This window comes from Prionailurus viverrinus, chromosome A1 (genome assembly GCF_022837055.1).
Source record: "Prionailurus viverrinus isolate Anna chromosome A1, UM_Priviv_1.0, whole genome shotgun sequence".
Classification (NCBI taxonomy): Eukaryota; Metazoa; Chordata; class Mammalia; order Carnivora; family Felidae; genus Prionailurus; species Prionailurus viverrinus.
In genome coordinates this window covers 2,647,074-2,663,206 of record NC_062561.1, presented here as the reverse complement: position 1 = coordinate 2,663,206, position 16,133 = coordinate 2,647,074, and the positions used below count along the sequence as shown (strand labels likewise).

Genomic DNA, 16,133 nt, shown 5'->3' with positions numbered 1-16,133 from the left:
AACTGCTCTCAATATCGAATGGCAAGCCGGAAACAGAGGTATCATGCCTGGGGACAATCCTGGATGCCTGACCCCACACCAACCCTTGCTCCAGCTCCGTGGGTCTGTGGGAGGCATTTCCTTGCCCTTGCCGTCTCAAAAGGACGGGGTTCTGCAGCAGAAAGAATACGTACCCCGCCAGGCCTGGAAAAGCAAGACTTTGGAAACCGTGTGCTGGGGAGTGGAGAATTTGCTGAAGCTTTATAGGGTAAGTCTCAACCAAATGTTTTATGTGTCATTTAGAAGTCAATTTAACAACAGGTCCCGTCCAATTCGAGCGAAAGAAAATCATCCTCTGCAATATCTTCCTTAGCTTCGGAGTGGATTGTTCTACCCAGCAGAAACTCCACGTCAAACCAAGAAGGGTGGAAACCACGTGATGAGAACACTGACCCGCTTTCCCTGAGCATTCAGGTCACGCCCCTGCGTCCCCGACTCTGGTGTATTCCAGGTGGAGGTTGGCTCCTAGGAGTGGCTGGAAGGGAACCTGATGTCTATGTGCGACAGACTCAACCACCAACTTTTCCGAGCGCTAGGGCTCGAGCTGCGTCTACTGAACGCAGGCCATTCCGGCTCATTCGCTCTCTTCCTTCTTCCTGGCTTCTCTTCCCTCACCCTCATATTCTGATGTGAAATTTATGTATTCAGTTTATTCTCACTTCTTTTTTTTTTTCTTTATCCCCACAGCTTGACCCTCTTGCCCTCTTCTCAATGTTCCCATTTCCAGATGGTGGTTGTGTTGTCACTCACCTTGCCTAATACATAGTTCACCCACTGGCCCAGGCTGTAGAATCAATACTTTGAAAGAAAAGTGTTTTTATTCCTTTTTAATGAAATGAGATAAAAGAAAATCTGAAATGTATTCCCCCATCAATATTTTGTAGGACTCATTCTAGATGAATCTCCATCCTACCCCACCCTACCCCCAGGCATCCTTGGGGAAACCATCAGTGTCACAAGTAACATCTGTAATTCTCTTTTATTTTATCTGACTATGCAAGACAGTCATTTGTTTTGTTTTGTTTTGTTTTCCAGGTGCAAATCTTTAAGTCTTCTAAGTATAGATTCTCTTGCATTTCAGTCTGTAACGTCTGTGTTTTCCATCTTGCCACCGGTTTAAGGATGCAGGTGCTAATAAAAAAAAAAAGGTATTATTGTAAATAACTTTGAATCAAAGTGACATTCTTGATCTATGAAAAACAAAGGTTATCGCCCATTCATATAAGCAAAGAATGAGCACATATCTGATTGAACAAAGCATCTGATTTCATGATGATACAGATCATTCTTCTTGTTGAATGCCAGTGACTAAGAGGCACATGATTAGAAGCATATTATAATCATTCTGATGAATTTTTTTTATGTCACAGATCCAGATTTTATAAGGGAAAAAACTACAAACCTTGAGAACGTGTTTAATGATGATATTCTTACTGGAAATAAACATTTAACAATATTGTAAACGAAAATAAATTTGGTTTAGAAGTAAAGTTTGCATTTTAAGGCATTAACAGGATTTTTATGTGAACCAATTTATTTTAATTTTTTGTTTGTTTTTTTTTTATCTTTTTAGCGCTTATTTATTTTTGAGACAGAGAGAGACAGAGCATGAACGGGGGAGGGTCAGAGAGAGAGGGAGACACAGAGTCGGAAGCAGGCTCCAGGCTCTGAGCCATCAGCCCAGAGCCCGACGCGGGGCTCGAACCCACGAACTGTGAGATCATGACCTGAGCCGAAGTCGACCACTTAACCGACTGAGCCACCCAGGCGCCCCGTGAACCAATGTATTTTAAAGCAAATAAAAACAACACAATAGAAAAACAAAAACAAAAAAAAATAAAATAATACATGTTTGAGCTGAGAATTACAAGTGATCCATACCTGTAACAGTCTTCATTGGGTTACAAGTCTAGTAATAAGAGTCTGTGTATGATTTAATTTTCATTCATTTATTTAACAAGTGTTTAGTAAGAGCCTGTTATGGGCACCATGGAATAATAATGAGTAAAACAGATAAGTTTCTGAACCCTCATAGAGGAGGGTCTTAAAATTGAAAAAGCAAAATAAAAATGCCTCAAGGAACTAAAAGCCAAAATAAATAACAATAGTTAGAAATAACCTCATCACTTAGATGAATTTAGGTCTCTAAGTCCAAATGGATCACATTCAAAATACTAAAAGAGGGGCGCCTGGGTGGCTCAGTCGGTTAAGCCGCCGACTTCGGCTCAGGTCATGATCTCGCGGTCCGTGAGTTCAAGCCCCGCGTCGGGCTCTGTGCTGACAGCTCAGAGCCTGGAGCCTGCTTCAGATTCTGTGTCTCCCTCTCTCTGCCCCTCCCCTGCTCATGCTCTGTCTCTCTCTGTCTCAAAAATAAATAAGTGTTAAAAAAAAAAAATACTAAAAGAATGTGAAAATATAGGCGCACCCGGGTGGTTCAGTCAGTTAAGCAGCCTTGATTTCGGCTCAGGTCATGATTTCAAGGTTAGCTTGCCAGGCTGTTCACTGTCAGTGCTTGGGATTGTCTGTCTCCCTCTCTTTCTCGTCCTTTCTCTGCCCCACCCCCACTTGCACGCAAACTCACACCCACTCTCTCTCTCTCTCTCTGTCAGAATAAATAAACATGTTTTTAAATGTGATACTACAGAGCCATTGTATTTCAACAGAGAATGTGAAACAACGAGAAATGAGAAATGTCCTGCCTTCCAAACACGAGGGAAAAGGCTAAAGGAAAATGGCAAAAAATTATAATTCGAGAGCGAATGTCAATCTCCAGAAAAATCCTTGAATAAATTATTAAATGTAGGCCTGTAAACACTTTCAAAAGGAGGCTCTTGTCACTGAGAATCAGCACTGATTCACTAAGGGCGCACTTTGACAATGATCCCCACTGCTACTTATTGGCTAAGATTGTCAGAGCAGCTAGTGGTGAAGCAGAAGTATGCCATAGACACTTGGTTTCTTAATTTCAATCCGGTATTTAGCAAGTCTCTTGTAGTATTTTTTGTGGGTAGGAATAAAAATTAGAAAATTAAAAATAAAGCTTTGTAGATTTCTGATTGAATTGCCAAAGACTTTAAATTAACAAAGTCAGGTCGATTTGAATTCCCAGTGATATGCTCAAGTGTTAGCTCATGGGCCTGACTTGGTGGACATTTCTATTTAAAAAGAAGAAGAAGAAGAAGAAGAAGAAGAAGAAGAAGAAACAGAAAACACAATTCTCAAGCCAGTAGGCGATACGTTGTATAGCAGAGTCGAGATTTAGAAGATCTCAATAGACTGGAACAAATGAGCCCAAAACAACAATATCAGACACACTAAGGGAAATCACATAGTGCTTCAACCAGGTTCAAAACATAAACTTACCAGCTCCCGGAGGTGCACCAAATATGTAGCAACCCATGGAGCGATTGTCTCAGAGAAATCCGTGGTGACTCCTACCTGTAGGGTGAATGAGAAAAATGCCTATATCAAAATGCATAGAGAAGACTGAGACACATTCTCGCCATAAACCCCTTTCCTGGCAGAATGCCATAAAATCAGCACAGAATCTCCAATCCCCAGCATCTCCCTGAGGAGCGAAGGGTTTGGACCATATTATCTAGTGCCCCAACTTTTAAGGTTCTCTCCCCGTGGACAGGCTGCCGAAACATCTAGCTCTGAAAGCCAGTCGGGCTTGCATCCATAAGTCCCACTAGACTGTAGCAAAGGAGTAGTACTTAACCATCCCCATCACTGTCCCCCCCAAGACTCAGTGCAGAAGAAGCAGGCAAAAATGCCCGCTGGGAAGGGGCTTGACTACACGTTGACAAGCTGCTCTCTTAGAGCCTGGCTCCTAATTAGCACACATCTAGAGCACACATCGTCCTAGAACCCAGGGAAGCCAGTGGACACTTCCACCATCTTCTTTCTCCAACTCACTCCAACAATAAAACCAACACCAACATCCCTCGGGAAAGAGGTTGCATACATGTCTGGAATTCCAGCTTTTATAGCTGTCCTGGGTAGGATAGGCCCCCCCTAACAACCAACTCTGATAGCTAATGAGCTTTGCATTCATAAGTTCCACAAGACTATATCAAACAAAAAAAGCAGTTTTTAAATGGGCACAGAATTGCCCCACCCCCTGCCAGTGGCTATATACCCAGGCTCAGTGCAGAGGGAGCAGGCAAAAGTGCCCATCTCCCAGTTTCTCCCTGAAAGAAATTTAAATCTGCAATCTCCCAGCTGTAGCCAGAGGGAGATGCTCCTACCTAATAAGCCTACACCTAGGTGCCAACTGTGACTCCCTTTTGGGACACTGATGGGCCTTGGAACATTCTCAACTACTGGGAGTTACTGGGAACAATGACGACGGTGTTGATAATCACAAAGGTTTGAGAGACAACAAGGAGCTTATTACCAGGCTGACAAGGTTGATCTCCTATATGAGACCGGTCTGTCAAGACGGGGGATGTGGCTGTTTCATCTAATGCAGAAAAACCAACGCAGAGCGTCAAGGAAAATGAAGAAACAGGGAAATACATTCCAAACAAAAGTCCAAGATCAATTTCCAGAAACCAATCTTAATGAAATGGATATAAGTGCATTATCTGATCAAGAATTCCAATAATGGTCATAAGGATGATTGCCCAGTGAGGAGAGCAGTGCATGAACAAAGTGAGAATTTCAAAATATTAAAAATATTTATAAATAACAAACAAAAATTTGTTCAAAGAAATAATGGCTGAAAAGCTCCTTAACCTAAACAGACATCCAGATCTAGAAAGCTCAGAAAGTTCCAAATGAGATAAATCTAAAGACATCCTCACCAAGACACATTACAATTAACTTGTCAAAAGTTAAAGACAAAGAGAATCTTAAAAGTAGCAAGAGAAAAGCAACTTGATACATACAAGGAAACCCTCATAAAACTATTAGCAGATATTTAGGCAAAAACCTCCCAAGCCAGAAGGGAGTGCCATGATGTGTTCAAAGTGCTGAAAGATAAAAACCGCCATCCAAAAACATGTACAATGAACAATTATAAGCCAACAATTGGTCAACCTAAAAGAAATGGATGCATTCCTAGGAACATACAACCTACCAAAACAGAATCATGAAGACATAGAAAATCTGAACAGACTAATTACTAGCAAGGAGGTTGAATCAATAACCAAAAAATTCCCAATGAACAAAAGTCCCGACCAGATGGTTTCATTGGTGAATTTCACCAAACATCTAATTTAGAATTAATACCAATCTTTCTCAAACTCATCCAAAAAATAGAAGAGGAGGGAATACTTCCAAACTCATTTTCTGAGGCCAGCATTACCATGATATCAAAGCCAAACAAGGACACTGCAAGAAAAGAAAATTATAAGCCAACATTCCTGATGAACATAAATGCAGATAATCTCAAGAAAATATTAGCAAACCAAATGCAACAATACACTGAAAGGATCATACACCACTATCAAGTGTTATTTATTCCTGGAATTCAAAAATGAATCAACATACACAAATACATCAATGTGATATAGCACATTAACAAAGAGAAGGATGAAAACCACGTGACCATCTGTGTAAATGCAGAAAAAAGATATGACAAATTTCAAACCCTTTCATGATAAAAAAAAAAAACCTCCAACAAAGTAGGTATAGAAGGAATGTACTGCAATGTAATAAAGGCATCTTTGACAAGCCCACAATTAACACCATACTCAACAATGAAGCGCTGAAATCTTCCCTCTACAATCAGGAACAAGACACTCGCCACTTTTATTACACTTTTGTTCTGGAAGTCTTAGCCAGAAGAATTAGGCATGAAAAAAAAATTTTTTTAAAAGCATCCAAAGAGGAAAAGAAGAAATAAAATTGCCTCTGGTTACAGGTGAAAACTTTGGTCTTTAGAAAAATACAAAGACTTCACCAAAAAAAACTGTTAGAACTAATAAACAAATTCAGTACATTTGCAGGACACAAAATCAATATACAAAAATAAGTTGCTTTTTTGTACACTGATAATGAACTATCAGAAAGGGAAATTAAAACTATCCAATTTAGGGGCGCCTGGGTGGCGCAGTCGGTTAAGCGTCCAACTTCAGCCAGGTCACGATCTCGCGGTCCGTGAGTTCGAGCCCCGCGTCGGGCTCTGGGCTGATGACTCGGAGCCTGGAGCCTGTTTCCGATTCTGTGTCTCCCTCTCTCTCTGCCCCTCCCCCGTTCATGCTCTGTCTCTCTCTGTCCCAAAAATAAAAAAATAAAAAACGTTGAAAAAAAAAAAAACTATCCAGTTTATAATTGCACCAAGAAGAATAAATTTAACTGGTGAAGTAAAAGATCTATACACTGAAAACTATAAGACACTGATGAAAGAAACTGAACTGGACAAAAATAAATGGAAAGACATCCCATGCTCATGGATCAGAAGAACTGATACTGTTAGAATGTCCATACTACCCAAAGCAATCTACAGATTCAATTCAATCCCTATCAAAATTCCAATGACATCTCTCACAGAAATAAAAAGACCAATCCTAACATTTGTATGGAACAGCAAAAGACTCCAAATAACCAAAGGAATCTTGAGAAAGAAAAACAAAGCTTGAGGCATCACACTTTCTGATGTCAAACAATATTACAGATGTATAGATTAATGGAACAGAAGAGAGAGCCCAGAAAAAAAACTCATGCATATATCAATTAATTCATGATAAAGGATCCAAGACTCTACAGTGAGGAAAAGGATAATCTCTTTAATAAAGAGACTGTTGGGAACACTGGATATCCATGTGCAAAACAACTTTACTGAAACTTTACTCTTACTTTATTCTACACAAAAACCAATTCCAAATGGTTCAAAGACTTGAACTTAAGACCTGCAGCCGTAAAACTCTTAGAAGAATACATAGGAGGTAAGCCCCTTGACACTGGTTTTGACAATAATTTTTTGGATTTGACACCAAAAGTAAAGGTAACAAAAGAAAAAGTAAACAAATGAGACTAGACCAAACTAAGAAGCTTCTGTGCAGTAAAGGGAACCATCAACAAAATGAAAAGGCAGCCTACCAACTGGAAAAACATGTTTGCAAATCACATATCTGGTAAGGGGTTAATATATAAAATATACAAGGAACTCACATAACTCAAGAGCAAAAACAATATTCAATTTAAAAATAGGGAAAAGGGGAACCTGGGTGGTTTAGTCGGTTGAGCATCCAACTCTTGCTTTTGGCTCAGGTCATGGTCTCACAGTTCATGAGTTTGAGCCCCACGTGGGGCTCTGTGCAGGCAGTACAGGGCCTGCTTGGGATTCTCTCTCTCTCCTTCTCTGCCTGCCCCTCCCCACTCATGCTGTCTCTGTCTCTCTCAAAATAAATAAGTAAACTTAAAAAAACAAAAATAAAAATGGACGAAGGACAGGAATAGACATTCCTCCAAAGAAAACATACAAATGGCCACAGGTACATTAAAGAATGCTCAACATCATTTTAATCATCAGGGAAATAAAATCAAAATCACAATTAGATATCATTTCACACCTGTTAGGATGTCTATTACCAAAGCATTTTTATTTTTTTTTATTTTTTTTTCAACGTTTTTTATTTATTTTTGGGACAGAGAGAGACAGCATGAACGGGGGAGGGGCAGAGAGAGAGGGAGACACAGAATCGGAAACAGGCTCCAGGCTCCGAGTCATCAGCCCAGAGCCTGACACGGGGCTCGAACTCACGGACCGTGAGATCGTGACCTGGCCGAAGTCGGACGCTTAACCGACTGCGCCACCCAGGCGCCCCTACCAAAGCATTTTTAAAAAATTAAAAAACAAGAGGTAAAAAGTAATGGAAAGGATGTGGAGAAAAGAGAATCCTTACACACTGTTGACAGAAAGGTACATTGGTGCAGCCGCCCTGGGAATCAGTACGGAGTTTCCTTCAAAAATTAAAAATAGAACTACCTTCTTATATGGCAATCCTTCTTCTGGGTATGTATCAAAAGGAATGAAAGCAGCTATCCGAAAGCAACCTAGGCTCTCACATCTACTGCAACATCACACTAGCTAAGACATGAAAACAACCTAAGTGTCCACAAAAAAAAAAAAAAGGATAAAAATGATGTGGTATATGCACACAATGAAATACTATTCAGCTATGAAAAAGACAGAAATCCTGCCATCCGGGAAAACAATTGATGAACCTACGCAAATTGAAATAAGCCGGACAGAGGAGGACAAATCCTGCACGGTGTCGTTTGTATGTGGAATCTTTCAGAGAGAGAGAGAGAGGAGAAAAAGCCCTATGGATAGCAACAGACTAGAATGGTGGTTGCCAGGGTCTGAGGGCTGGGAAATAGATAGAGGCTGGAAAAGTGTTCCAACTTTCAGTTACAAGATGGGTAAGATCCGAGGATCTAGTGTGTAACATGGTGACTACAGTTGGTAACACTGCATTGTGTAATCAAAATGTTCTAAGAGAGTAAAACTTAAGTCTTCTCACCAAAAAAATAACAGTAAAAATAAATAAACGTAGGGCACCTGGGTGGCTCATTCGGTTAAGCATCCGACTTCGACTTCAGCTCAGGTCATGATCTCACAGTCCGTGAGTTCGAGCCCCACGTCGGGCTCTGTACTGACAGCTCAGAGCCTGGAGCCTGCTTCAGATGCTGTCTCTGTCTCTCTCTGCCCCTCTCCCGCTCATGCTCTGTCTCCCTCTGTCTCAAAAATAAATAAAAACATTAAAAAAAAATTTTAATAAATAAATGTGTGAGGTGATAGGTATGCTAATTACCTCCATGGTGGAAATTCTTTCACAATGCATACCTATGTCAAATTGTTATATTTTACACTTTATTTGTTTTTAGAAATTATTTTTTACATTTATTTTTGAGAGACAGAGTGAGACAAAGTGAGAGTGGGGGAGGGTCAGAGAGAGAGGGAGACACAGAATCCGAAGCAGGTTCCAGGCTCTGAGCTGTCAGCACAGAGCCCAACGCGGGGCTCCAACCCACGGACCATGAGATCATGACCTGAGCCAAAGTTGGACGCTCAACCAACTGAGCTACCCAGGCGCCCCTTACACTTTAAATATATTAAAACTTCATTTGTCAATTATACTTCCATAAAGCTTAAAAAAGCAATATATTCATATGTATATGTGAACTAGAAATACAAACAGGAGCCCATTTGTTTTAAAGCAAAGTAGCGGGAAAACATTCAAAGATAATGGGAGAAGTGAAATATTTTTTAAATCATTCTATTTGAATATTTCTCCCCATCTTGTAACTTAATGTATACCTACAGTGGAATTTATTAAGGTCAATAAACTTAATTGTATATCCCAAGAAGCTTAAAAGCAAGCACGGCCAATTTGAAAGTGGGAAGGAAATCATGGCAATAACTTTGCTTTCTAAATCTGTCCACGTGGTGATTTTCTCTCACCTTCCCATTAAAGATTTAGAAATGAATAAACCCACTCTGCAAACGATACTTTAATAAAAGCAAAACTACCTTGAAAAATAAAACAGTACCAGAAGGCAAACGCCCAAGTACCGATAACTGCAGCTCACGTCGAAGAAACATAGAATGGTTTTTCCCCTGTCCGTTTCTGTTTTACTTGAAGAGCAAAGTGCCTCAAAATTATAACACGGTGGATCAAAACAACGAACATGTTTTTCAACCACGTGGATAGAAACACTGCGTCCGATCTGTTCGGCCCAAATCTAGGATGCCAGCGAGAATCGGGACAAGCAGAACTACATCGGGGGCATGACGGAGAGATGACCTATGTGGATTGCTGGGTAGACTGAGGAGTGTTTCCCCCGGGGAACGGATGCAGAATGGGGCACGGACGCTTTGGGCAGTGCCGTGGAGAGCAATTTTTTTAGTTTAGAGAGCTCCAGAAAGTACACCATAGCTCAGAGAATGGAAGTTACAAGGAAGTCGGCAGAATATTTTACCAATCAAAACTAAAAGAATGTTTTACCAGTTCCAAAGTATGATGTGCTTCCTCGTTGGGAGATAAGGTCTCCACCTAATGGAAGAAGCCAAGCAGAGGTTGAATGGCCTTCTGTTAAGAAAGGGAAGTCATTCGGGGCACCTGGGTGGCTCGGTCAGTTAAGGGTTTGACTTCAGCTCAGGTCATGACCTCTCGTGTGGTGACTTCGAGCCCCACACCAGGATCTGCACTGGCAGCTCAGAGCCTGGAGCCTGCTTCAGATTCTATGCCTCCCTCTCTCTCTCTGCCCCTCCCTTGCTCACACTCTGTCTCTCTCTCTCTGAAAAATAAACATTTAAAAAAATTTAAGATAGAAAGAAAAGAAAGGAAGGAAGGAAGGAAGGTCACTGAATTGGGGAAAAGTTTGACCAAAGCTGTAGTTTTCAAACTCTAGAATGCACCATAATCTCCTGGAGGGTTTTTAAAACTCAGGTTGCTGGACCTCACCCCCAGCATTCTTGATTCAGTAGATCCAAGATGGGACCTGAGAATGTGCATTTCTAACCAGAATAGAGGCGATACTGATGTTGCTGGTCTGGGATCACACTTGGGACCACTGGTCTAAGCAGTTTCCCACAATCCCCGCTCAACTCGGTTCCCACTCTAAGGATTCTTAATACATTTTTTTTGGACTCTCAGTGATAGGTGCCTTTATCAAATATACTTAACCATTCCGAATTGCAAAACATGAACTCTCAAAGTTCATTACAATGATCTGGTACTAAATCTCTAATTCATGTTCTAGAAAAAAAAATCATGAACTTGCATAGTAAATTTTATTAATTGGAATAAAATATTTTCAAAAATAAAACTTTCAAAACCTTCAGCTGTAATGTTGTACATTACATTCGCTTCTTTCAAGAAGCAAACTCTCAAAAGGAGAATTGGAGATGTATCATTTAAAATGACATTTTCTGGGGCACCTGGGTGGCTCCATTGGCTCAGATCAGGATCTCAACGGTTTGTGAGTTCGAGTCCCACGTCTAGCTCTGTTCTGATGGTGTGGAGTCTGCTTGGAATTCTTTCTGTCTCTACTCCTCCCCTGTTTGTGTTCACTCTCTCTCTGTTTCAAAATAAATAAATAAACTTTATAAATAAACAAGTAAATAAATAAAGTGACATTTTCCACAAGTTGATGTGAGAAATTATATTTCCTGATATTTTTCTACCAATATTATTATAAGCCAGAATTATTTTTGTATGCACCAAAATAGATGTTAAAAAGGATGGCTTTCAAGTGTTCAATCAATCAGCAAATAGTGCATTCTTATTATGTGTGATTAGCACGAGGTGATACATGAGGAGAATATAAGAAACTGTTTCTGCCTCCAAAAGCTTGGGATGTAATTTAAGAGAGGAGCTTATACTCCTGTAAAGAAAGATTAGTCAATTCCTAAGATGTGGATAAGACCAGTAAAAGAAACTTCCTTTCATCCATTCATTCATTCAAAATATTTATTGTGACAGACTCTGTATTCAGTGATAGGGACAAAATGGGAGTGATTACGTGACTGGCATGCTCTGTGCCTCCAGAAACTCAACCTAGCAAGTGAGATAGACACGTAGGGTAGTAAATACCGCACAGTGTGGCAAGAGTGAAAAATAGAACGACTAGGCACGGTTGAAGAAACCACAGGAATGGAAGAGCCATCGAGCTGATTAGAGAGAAGTCTTCATGGAGGGAACTATTTGGGTTGGGTCTTGAGAATGAATATGACTTTTCCAGATAAAAGACAGGGGGCAAAGGTATTCTTGCCTAGAAGGATCACATGTGAAAATCAGAGGAGTGTGAGACACCTCAGAGAGCTCAGGAGGCACTGCAGAGGGTGTGAGGGGACAGGGTCAGGCGCTCGGGGTGGAGCCAGTAGCAGCTCACCACGTGGGAGGAGGATGTTTCACCTTCAGTGGAGAGGAGCATGATCAGAGTTGTATTTTGGGGGCTTACTCCTGCAGCATGAGCAACTGTTTTCATGGAAAAGGGCAAAAACACAAACAACGAAAGCACTGAGGAGCCTATGGGGAGTCACAACAACATGAAAGGTGGATAAAGGTGACCCCCAAGGAGTCTGGGTAGGTGATGAGTATGAGAATTATGAAGAGGTTAACCCACACATGAATAGCATCCACTAGGAATCCACCTGTTTTCTCCAACAGTATTTATTCATCAAATATTCGTTGATCTCCTACTATATGCCAAGTACTAGGTGCTAGATGCTAGCACTCGAAACGTAAGGCTCACGACACCGGACAGCAGTCTCTGGCCTCATGGAGTTCAGGACTAACAGGGGTTACATAGACAATTAAATAATCACACAAACCAAAATGAAGTTGTGACGGGGGTGGGAAAATGGGTGAAGGGGGTCAAAAGGTACCAACTTCCAGTTATAAAATAAACAAGTCACAAGGATGTATAGCATGATGACTATAGTTAATAATACGGTGTTTCATATTTGAAAGTGGCTAAGTCGATCTCAAAAGAGCGTATTACAAGGAAAAAACGTGGCTCAGTCGGTTAAGCGTCCGACTCTTGGTTTCAACTCAGGTCACGATCTCGCGGTTCATGAGTTTGAGCCTCCCCCGTCGGGCTCCTCACTGATGTCTGGAATCTGCTTGGGATTCTCTCTCTCTCCCTCTCTCTCTGCCCCTCCCTTGCTCGTATACTCTCTCTCACTGTCTCAAAGTAAATAAACATTAAAAACACTTTTTTTAGGTAAGGAAAAAAACAAAAGCTGTGACTATGTGTGGTGACAATGTTAACTAGACTTACTGTGGTGATGGTTTCATAATAGAATTTCAAATCATGATGTAGTTAGTGCACCTGAAACTAATATAATGTTATATGCCAACTATATACCTCAATTTGAATGAATGAATGAATGAATAAATAAATAAATAAATAAATAAATAAATAAATATTACTCATCATCAGGGAAATACAAATCAAAACCACAATGAGATACCACCTCACACCTGTCAGAATGGCTAACATTGACAACTCAGGAAACAACAGATGTTGGCGAGGATGTGGAGAAAGAGGATCTCTTTTGCATTGTTGGTGGGAACGCAAGCTGGTCAGCCACTCTGGAAAATGGTATGGAGGTTCCTCAAAAAGCTAAAAGTCGAACTACCCTACGACCCAGCAATTGCACTACTAGGTATTTACCCAAGGGATACAGGTGTGCTGTTTCGAAGGAACACATGCACCTCAATGTTTATAGCAGCACTATTAACAATAGTCAAAGTATGGGAAGAGCCCAAATGTCCATCGATGGATGAATGGATAAAGAAGATATGATGGGTGTGTGTGTGTGTGTATATATATATATATATATATATGTAAATATATATAATATATATATGTATGTACATACATATATATAATATACTGTACGTATATAATATATATACACATACATACACACAATGGAGTATTACTCGGCACTCAAAAAGAATGAAATCTTGCCATTTGCAGCTACATGGATGGAACTGGAGGGTATTATGTTAAGTGAAGTTAGTCAGTCAGAGAAAGGCAAAAATCATATGACTTCACTCATATGAGGACTTTAAGAGACAAAACAGACAAACATAAGGGAAGGGAAACAAAAGTAATATAAAAACAGGGAGGGGGACAAAACAGAAGAGACTCATAAATATGGAGAACAAACTGAGGGTTATGAGAGGGGCTGTGGGAGGGGGGATGGGCTAAATGGGTAAGGGACACTAAGGAATCTACTCCTGAAATCATTGTGGCACTCTATGCTAACTAATTTGGATGTAAATTTTTAAAAATAAAAAATAAAAATAAATAGAATAAAATAATAGAAAAAATAATAGAAAAAAATAAAAATAAATTTTTTTATAAATTATTTATAAAAAAATAAATAAATAGGCTGTGACCACAGCTACAAATGAAAATACAAGGGATTATGAACACTTATAAGAGGGGAGTTGATTTCTACCTTTCCAGACACGTCAGAAAATGTATCCCTAAAGATGCAACATGTGAAGTGAGACTGGAGGGTGAGGGGGAATTGTCCAGTAAACAGGAAGGCTGAACAAGGGTGGAGCGCGGGCAAGTTCATAGCAAATGTGAGACTTGAGGAAGAGCTCATCTCCCGGGTCTGAATTGGCCATCCCTCAACTTCACCCCCCAACTACAGTGAGCAAAACTCTTGAGGACAAGATCTCCACACCATCTAGCATCTGGGGCGCTTTTGAGCCCAGAAGTGAAACAAGTGATGACCATTTCAAACAGAGGTCCACCAACCAGCTTCACTTTCACATCATCAGTTGGTCTGCCTCCCAACTCGATCCACTGCTCATGCACCTGTTCAGGTCTCACCTCCTCCATAAAGCATCCCTGACTACTGTAGCCTACGCACAAGAAAGCAGACAGCATTCAACTGGCTGGTCAGGTTCAGACGTGGGCTGTCTGATATCATCATTTCATGCACCACCTTCTTAGACAAGATAGCAGTGGAAGGATCAGAATTATGTCACATCTGTTCTTAAGCCACCGCATAGTAGGTACGCACTTAACTAAAGAGATCACCAATTGCTTTGTGTCTTAATTTATGAAACGTAGGCTTATAGATTTATAATTAAACTATAGACAACACAGAAAAGCACACACCAGTTAGATTTGGAAGACAAATAATGTATTTACCAGGTTTAAAAAAAAAAAGTTTCTCATTCCAACATTATCTCTGTGTACTTTCTACAGAAGTATAGCGTGGCTGTCCTTGAAACCTCGGAGCTCAATCTTTAAATGAAAAATGAATCTTCAGGCTAAGGATATAAAAACCTCAGGTAGGCCTTTCCAAATTGGTGTGGGAGTTTAAGGGTTTGGAGGCATTCCAATCTAAGCACAGAGAAACATTTATCATGCACTGGCCAAGTTCATCTTCACTGCTGTGTTAATATGAAATGTTCAGCAGTTATTTTGGTTGAGCTAGATTTATTGCTACTTTTAATTTAAAAGAAAACAATCAAACAGAAGAGGGTCCTTTTTCTCTCTCATCAAAACATTGGTATTCCAGAGACAGAGCGGTTAACGATAGAGGAATCAGAGTTACATTCCATTAGCTAGAAGCAAAGTAGCCCTCATCACATGGGGAATTATGGAGAGATATTTCTCTTCATACATAGACGAACATTGTGAAACATTCAAAACTGAGGGCAGGTGACTTACTAAAAGCGTTTGTAATTTACTTATCTTCAGCCTGTGGGTCTTTGGCTTCGCTGTGTCCCCAGTGTCCCAGAGGCTGCAGTTAGTCAGAAGCTGTTTGGAGATGCCTCTTGATGAAAGCTTCATATGGGTTTCATTCTGCTGACCACTCATCAAGTATTCATAGGGCAATAAAAGACTTGTTTACATAGCCAGAAAAGAGAGAGAGAGAGAGAGAGGGAGAAAGACTTGAAGGCACAACAAAATTGTTGTGCCTGTTTCCAAATACAACCAAAGATAAAATTAGATGTTACCAAAAAAAGCATGTTTGCGCAAACTTTTACCAACTTTAGGGTAATCATAACTGTAATTTAACTGAAGATAGTGGGCCCAGTGAATGTGTCATGTAAAAATCTATACTGCTCAGTACTTTCTGTTCTTCATGACATTTCTGCTTTGAAAGTCTTCTGACCGTAACAATCTAGAAACCCATCGGTCACTGCTTACACAATGTTACAAACAAGCCCTTATTTTCTGGCAAGATGTCAAAGGGCCTGGCCAAACGTCTACTTTTTCCAAGTACAATTGATAGCGGATGACAATGTCCAGCTCTTCTCTAAATTCTGACAACTATGTAACAACAAATAAAAAACATTCCAATGATTTACTGTTTTAATTCTACATTGTTGTGTTCTGTGTTTCTTTAAGAAAGGTGCAAGTGTATGTGTGAGATCGTGAGACACTGTGGTTACCATGGTAATTATCTCTGTTTAGAGAGTGTGTGGAGTAAAGGTCCATGTCGTAGTTGAAGAAGAGTGCATGTTAACGATGGCTTTTCACGAGCCTAAATCATGTTAAGTCCCCGGTTTCAAAGAAATGTTAAAAAAAAAAAAATGTAAGCTTTTATCTGGAAGAGCCGTAAGTGCCAAAATGTGTTTTGTTCCAGGGACCCTACT

General features: G+C 40.2%; 1 long non-coding RNA gene across 1 annotated transcript; it reads right to left on the bottom strand.

The window, feature by feature from the left end:
- Positions 1–1,120: 1,120 nt before the first annotated feature.
- Positions 1,121–15,306, bottom strand: LOC125160307 (uncharacterized). The gene is made up of 3 exons (XR_007150205.1): positions 15,202–15,306; positions 3,403–3,477; positions 1,121–1,170 (listed from the first exon to the last, which is right to left on the bottom strand). It is a non-coding gene; the product is annotated as an uncharacterized LOC125160307 (long non-coding RNA).
- Between the last annotated feature and the right edge of the window lie 827 nt (positions 15,307–16,133).